Source organism: Heterodontus francisci, unplaced genomic scaffold, assembly GCF_036365525.1.
Source record: "Heterodontus francisci isolate sHetFra1 unplaced genomic scaffold, sHetFra1.hap1 HAP1_SCAFFOLD_121, whole genome shotgun sequence".
Classification (NCBI taxonomy): Eukaryota; Metazoa; Chordata; class Chondrichthyes; order Heterodontiformes; family Heterodontidae; genus Heterodontus; species Heterodontus francisci.
Genome location: NW_027140425.1, coordinates 1,574,317 through 1,580,825, shown reverse-complemented (window position 1 = coordinate 1,580,825; position 6,509 = coordinate 1,574,317). Strand labels below are relative to the sequence as shown.

At 43.4% G+C, this 6,509-nt stretch overlaps 1 non-coding gene across 1 annotated transcript; it reads right to left on the bottom strand.

The window, feature by feature from the left end:
* Positions 1–6,045: 6,045 nt before the first annotated feature.
* trnas-gcu (transfer RNA serine (anticodon GCU)) lies at positions 6,046–6,127 on the bottom strand. The gene has a single exon. It is a non-coding gene; the product is annotated as a tRNA-Ser (tRNA).
* Positions 6,128–6,509: the final 382 nt, after the last annotated feature.

The window sequence follows — 6,509 nt, the reverse complement described above, 5'->3', positions numbered from 1 at the left end:
ACTTCCGAGTATACGTAGACAGGTCACTAGGGTATTTTTGAACAGTTCTTTTCTGAAGGCACTGAGAATTAATTTCCGCAGGCCTTCTTCAAAGACATGCGACAAGATGAATTAACTCAGTGGACTTCTCAGGGTCTTTTAAAGATTTTCTGGAAAACAAACTGGGTTGTGGTCTTCTCTCCTTCCTTGACGATTCTTCAGGCTAACTTTATCAGCTGCTCACTCCAGCAGGTAAAACACACTTACTGCTACAACCAAAGGTTGTGAGTTTTCTGCTGTCTTAGGTTTGCGCTGCTGCTGCCAAGGTTGTCCAATCAAGGGGCATGACTGACTTCACTAACCACATTTCTCCCGGTTACCATGGTTTTTGTTCTATATTTAACTTGAATCATGTGACAACCAGTAAACATAGTTGCCAAATTGGTTCTTTTGGTGCTCTCTTGAAAAAGAACTGGTCCTACATTTATTCAGTTTGATTATGACTTCTTCAAAAAATATTTTAACAAAAGAAACAGAATCCCTTCCATAACATCATGTACTTTCCCTGAGCTACAGGTTATTGCAAGTCTCTCTGGCTGTGTTTATTATAGGTGATTTTGTACTCAGGTTCTTTTGGAATCCATGTGTTTGCAGATCTTTGTGAGTGAGAGATGTGGTAATATGCTTAAAAGATTTCCCTGTAAATTATTCGTATCTCCATCTTTCCCCGAACTTTGTGCAAACACATTAATATGGGAATCACACACATCAGGCCGTCAAACCTGTCTGCTAAACATTGAAAGGTGATAGTGTTTATTGTGACGGGGTTCCATTTATGAAGACACATATTGATGATTCACACATGTAAAAATTTGTCAATTATGTTCATGACATAATGACATAAATAAACATTTCCTTGCACTTGCCATGGTTGGTGAACATTTTCTCTGCTGATGCCCCCTGAATATATTAGAGAACATGGTGACGAGGTTGAGATTAAAGTCTGTAAATATAGGCAGCAAACTGCAGCAGGGACTGCAGTGAACAAGATTTACGTGACATATTTGTGCTTATATTGGTGGGTGAAATAAGATACTAAACACACAAAATCCCACATTTGAGCTCGCGTAAAAGATTGCTCTGTCGATGGAGATAGCATCAAAGAATGCTCAGGAATTTTGTCCTGTGCCAGTGATCGTAACACACTTCAGGGGAACTTAAAAAAAAATGGTAAAATGGGCTTTCACATAACAGATGAAATTTTACACAGAGAAGTGTGAAGTGATACAAATTGGAAGGAAGAATGCCATATAAATGAAACGTTACAATTCTAAACTGGGTGCAGGAGCAGAGAGACAATGTACACCAATGTTAGAAGGATTGAAAAGGTAGCTAAGAGCAAACAGGACACTTGGCTTTATTAATAGAGGCATAGAGTAAAAACATATAAGTTATGCTAAACCTTTATAAAATACTGGGAACGAATGGCCTCCACCTGTACCTCCACAGAAAGCTTCCATTCCAGGTTTACACACACTCGTCAGGATCACGCTCCACAGATTCTGCCCTCCAGGCTCAGACACCCACTTCAGGATCACTCTCCACAGATCCCGCCATTCCAGGTTCGGACACCCACTTCAGGATCAGTCTCCATTGATCCCAGCACTATGGGCTCGGAGACCCTCTTCAGAGATCCTAAATCTCCAGACACGGACATCCTTTGAGGACCACTCTCCACAGATTCTTCCCTCGAGGCTCAGACACCCTCTTCAGAATCACTCTCCATACATCCCGCCACTCCACGCACGGATATCTCAATCAGGATCCGATCAAAGAATGTTGCTTGTCACTTATCAGCTCAAGCCTGAATGTTGTTCAGGTCTTGCTGCTTGCAGGCACAGACTGCTTCAGTATCTGAGGAGTTGTGAATCATCAGCGAACATTCCCACTTCTGACTTATGTTGAAGAGAAAGCCATCAATGAAACAGCTGAGGATGGTTGGGCCTTGGACACTGCCCTGAGAAACTAAGTATCCAGTCATGAAAGGTGGAGGACAATTAAATAACGAACCAGATGAGGAGGCTCCAAAAACATCCCTATCCTCAATGTTGGTGGAGCCGAGCACGTCAGTGCAAAAGATGAAGCTGAAGCATTTGAAACCATCTTCAGTGAGAAATTGCTCAGTGGATGATTCATCTCGGCCTCTTGAGGTCCCCAGCATCACAGCTTCCAGTTTTCAGCCAATTTGCTTCACTCCACATAATGGCAAGAAACAGCTGAAGGCACTCGATACAGCAAAGACTATGGGCCCTAACAACATTCCGGCTCTAGTGTAAATCTGAGTTCTTTTTGCCTTCAGTCTGGTTCAGTAAATATACTGAGTCGGATGTGTAGGTAATATCAATTACTTTATTTGCGCATTGAGCCGGCTGACTTACTCTAATGCAACGACACTGACTCCACCCAGAGTATGTCTGGTCCACTAGAGTAAGTGAAGTTTTTTGATACAGGTACTATTGTTTATACATTAAGATTAATGCTACACCCCCTTGTTTAACCAATCAGTGCGATACAATTCGACTTCACCCATGTGGTGACATGCAGTACATCTGTTACTGAGGTTCCAATACACTCCATTTTCAATACATACTTGTTACTAATAAAATATTGTTTTGTACCAGCAAGAGAAAACAAAGCGGACAAGCAAGCTAATTGGCAAGAGCATAGGAATCATCAATAATCATTCTAGTCTCACTCCCTACATGGATCATGAGTCTGTCTCTACCTTGTGACAAGTAATTGCGGCGCATCCTGCTATCTCTATTAGGTGTACATTCCTGAGTGTTTCGTGCAGTCTGCAGCTACATCAAGTAGTGGCAGTTCACGAAGATAAGAGGGGCCTAGCACTCCTTATCACTCACACAGGGATGGACATCATTTGATTCACAGGAGTCCATTTGTTCCAAACCACAGGGAGTCACACAATCAGGCCATAAAGAACAGATGTCTTTGCAATTACCAGTGTCGGCTCGTCTTTACAGTCTCACACGCTCTGCCTTTACTTTTAACTATTTCATTGTGGTTTCTGCCACTTAAAATCAAAGCTCAGCAAAGCTACTATTCCTAACTTGGCTATATTTCCCATTAAGCATAGTGCCATGCCTTTCTGCTCACTTCCACACTAGTACTGAAGACTTGTGCTCCAGAACTAGCTGCGCCCGCAGCCAAGCTGTTCCAGTAGAGCTACAACACGGGCATCTACTTGACAATGTGGAAAGTTGCCCAAGTGTGCCCTCTCCATAAAAAAAATGCAGGACAAATCCAATCTGACCAATTGCCGCCCCATCAGTCTACTATCAATCATCAGCAAAGTGATGGAAGATGTCACCAACAGTGCTATCAAGCACCACACACTTAGCAATAATCTGATCATCGATGCTCAATTTAGGTTCTGCCAGGGTCTCTCAGCTCCAGGAAATAATTTGGCAGATAGAGGAGAATGTGGGAAAATGTGAGGTTATCCACTTTGGTAGGAAGAATAGAAAAGGAAAATATTATTTAAATTGTGAGAGATTACAGAATGCTGCGGTGTAGAAGGATCTGGGTGTCCTCGTACATTAATCACAAAAAGTTACCATGCAGGTACAGCAAATAATTAGGAAGGCAAATGGAATGTTACCCTTTATTGCAAGGGGGATGGAGTATAAAGGTAGAGAAGTCTTGCTACAAATGTACATGGTGCTGGTGAAACCACACCTGGAGTACTGTGTACAGTTTTGGTCTCCTTATTTAAGGAGGGATATACTTGCATTGGAGGCAGTTCAGAGAAGGTTCATTGGATTAATTCCTGTGATGAAGGTGTTGTCTCATGAGGAAAGTTGAGCAGGTTGGACCGATACTCATTGGAGTTGAGAAAAATGAAAGGAGAACGTATTGAGACATATAAGATTCTGAGGGGACTTGACAGGGTAGATGCTGAGAGGATGTTTCCTCTCGTGGTGGAATCTAGAACTAGGGGACACAGTTTCAGATTTAGGGCTTTTTCATTTAAGAAGGTATTTCTTCTCTCAGAGGGTCATTAATCTTTGGAATTCTTTACCGCAGAGAGCAGTGGAGGCTGGGTCATTGAATGTCTTCAAGATTTTTATCTACAAGAGAGCCAAGGGTTATGTGGGCAGGCAAGAAAGTGGGGTTGAGGTCATGATCAGGTCAGCCATGATCCTATTGAATGGCGGAGCAAGCTCGAGGGGCCAAATGGCCTACTCCTGTTATGAGTTCTTCCGATCTTCTGTTCTTATGATCTCATTGCAGCTTGGTCCAAACAGAGACGAAAGACTGGAATTCCAGAGGAGAGGTGAGAGTGATTGCCCTTGAGTGAGTGTGGCATCAAGGATCCCCAGCAAAATTGAAGTCAATGGGAATCAGGGGGAAAACCCTGCACTAGTTGAAGTCATACCTCGCACAAAACAAGATGTTGTGGTTAGTGGAGGCCAATCATCTCAGCCCAGGACATTGCCTCAGGAGTTTCTCAGGGTAGTGTCCTGGACCCAAACATCCCAGCTGTTTCATTGACGACTTTCTCTTCAACATAAGTCAGAAGTGGGAATGTTAGATGATGATTCACAACTCTTCAGATACTGAAGCAGTCTGTGCCTGCAAGCAGCAAGACCTGAGCAACATTCAGGCTTGAGCTGATAAGTGACAAGCAACCTTCTGGCCACACAAGTGCCAAGCAGTGAACATCTCCAATGAGAGAGAAAAAAAAATCTACCTTTTGATATTCAGAAGCATTATCATCGTTAAATCCCCCACCATCAACATCTTGACCAGAAACGTAACTGGACCAGTCACATCTATGCTGTGGCTATAAGCGTAGGTCAGAGATTACGAATTCTGCAGCAAGTATCTCACCTCCTGACACCCCAAATCCTGTCCACCATCTACAAGGCACAAGTCAGGAGTGTGATGGAATACACCCCACTCAACAACACTCAAGAAGCTCAACACCATCCAGGACAAAGCAGCGCACTTGATCGGCACCTCACCCGCCACCTTAAACATTCAATCCCTCCACAACCAGTAAACAGTGGCTGCAGTGTGTACCATCTCCATCTGCACTGCAGCAACTCGCCAAGTATCCTTCAACAGCACCTTCCAAACTCGTGACCACTACCACCTCGAAGGACAAGGGCAGCAGATGCATGGGAACTCACTACCTGCAGGTTCCCCTCCAAGTCACTCACCATCCTGACTTGGAACAATCTAGCCATTTCTTCACTGTTGTTGGGTCACAATCCTGGAACTCCCTCCCCAATAGCACTGTGGGTGTTCCTGCACCATATGGACTGCATCAGTTCAAGAAGGCAGCACTCCACCACCTTCTCAACGGCAATACGAATGGGTAATAAATGCTAGCCTTATCAGCGATACTCACACCCAAGAATGAATAAAAACCAAATCACTCTCCACAGATTCCCCACAATCTGGGCTTGGACATTTACTTCAGGAGCACAGAGCTTTATATCACTGCAACATGAGTTCCAATCTTCAGATTCTGTTCACTTTTCACATTATGTTCTACCAGTCCACTAGCTTTTATTAATTCAGTATTCGGGTCTCTGCTCCTCCGCCGTTTCTAACATCTCACCTCTGACAAAAAAACACTATGATCTATCGTCGGTACTAGATGACCCCTCATTTTAAACTCCATCTGCCAAAGCATTGCTCACTCACTTAATCTATCAAGAAGATTTGAAAATAAATTTCTTGCCAAAGGATAATTTTCGGCATCTGCTCCCTCGCCATTTGCTTTTCCCATTTGTCTTTCACTTGGTGCAAATCCAGAGAAAGTAAAGATGGAAGGAAGGAGGGGAGGAAAAATCCTGCTCTGTTTCGTGATCCCTATTTGATCTTCATTCCAGTGCAGTTTGGGTGAAGAATTCCAATTGTCTGTCTCAATTTTAATAAAGTATAACAAATTCTGGAATCACTGTCTGGACATTGAAAAGAACAGGTTTCGAGGCTGACTTTACACATAAACAATACACTGAACAGTTCATAAACTAGCAACAAGGATGGGATTCCAACCCACGTGTGCAGAGCACAATAGATTAGCAGTCCATCGCTTTAACCTCTCAGCCACCTTGTCAATTGCATAGGCATAGCTGTCACCTTCAGCACAGCTTCTGGCTGTGCAGCCAGCTGTGTAATGATGGAAATATATCTTCTGTCAGTAAATGAAGTTGGGAATGGAGCGGTGTGAAACATTCCCAGACCATGTCCAACACCTTTCTACTCAGTGTGAAAACCCACCACGGAAAGACTGGAACATACAATCATTTCATCACATCATGATTAACATCACTCAGACACCTGAACCATTAGGTCACTGACGATGTCATGATGACCGAAATTCTCATGAAATGACAACTGAACTAACTGACTGGAAGAATTGCTTTAACTCCACATGATCAGTGAGGCACAGCCTCAGGCCGACTTGTCGGGTGGTGTAAACAGTCTGCCTGCTAAGC